Consider the following 909-nt stretch of genomic DNA (forward strand, 5'->3'; position numbering starts at 1 on the left):
ATATGGAATTGAGTTCAATGTATCTTTCTTAAACCCATTGAAGCCTTTTTGGAGTCTACACCTCAGTAGTTATAAAAGGCAATTGAGTTCATAGAAGAAACATTTTAATGCCCTCTCTCTCTCTCTCTCTCTCTCTCTCTCTCTCTCTCTCTCTCTCTCTCTCTCTCTCTCTCTCTCTCTCTCTCTCTCTCTCTCTCTCTCTCCCTCCGTCCCTCCGTCCCTCCCTCCCTCCCTCTCTCTCTCTCTCTCTCTTTCTCTCTCCGTGGAGATGTCTGATAAAATTAGAATGATACAGATAAGATTGGCATGGCCCCTACATAAGGATGATACGCACAAATTGCAAAATGGTCCAAAATTTCATTTATTGTCTCAGCTACTCTCTTGGAGTACAACAGAGGGCCAGTAAGGCTCTCAACGTCAGAGTATGTGGGATTCCCCTTATAGATATCATATGAGTGGAGGATGCAATCACTTTTGTGACCACTACCCTACATGACTCTCAAAGCATGGGATCAAGGGGAGTTGGTGTGTGGCAAGAGATCTAAATTAGGAGCAACCCCCTGTCGTGGGTGACCATTTTCTGAGCGAAATCTTCCAAGCATCCAAGAAAAGGGGAAAAAAAAGCTTCCACCTATGTAAAAATATGGTAAAAATGGATCGAAAGAAAACATAGTTTCTCTTAGAAATATGCAAAGTATTGTAGCAGTGATGACTATTTTATACACAAATCTTTAAATGAATATTTGGGAATGGTGAGTAAGATCATTAATGGGATGGCTTTTGAGGAAACCCACATGTAGAGTGGACATCTCTGTGAAAATTCCCTTAAGATCCTTCTTGCAACTTTTACTTAATAGGGGGTGACATTGAAAACCCTCTCTCAACCTATCTTCATGAAAGGATTTCTCC

The 909-nt window shown here is 41.3% G+C and overlaps 1 non-coding gene across 1 annotated transcript; it reads left to right on the forward strand.

The window, feature by feature from the left end:
- The first annotated feature begins 252 nt into the window (after positions 1-252).
- On the forward strand, positions 253-359 carry LOC147885645 (U6 spliceosomal RNA). The gene has a single exon (XR_015543513.1). It is a non-coding gene; the product is annotated as a U6 spliceosomal RNA (small nuclear RNA).
- The last annotated feature ends 550 nt before the right edge of the window (positions 360-909 follow it).

Source organism: Dipteris shenzhenensis, chromosome 25 (genome assembly GCF_047967505.1).
Source record: "Dipteris shenzhenensis isolate YYH24624 ecotype China chromosome 25, Dip_SZ_1.0, whole genome shotgun sequence".
In the NCBI taxonomy this organism is placed as follows: Eukaryota; Viridiplantae; Streptophyta; class Polypodiopsida; order Gleicheniales; family Dipteridaceae; genus Dipteris; species Dipteris shenzhenensis.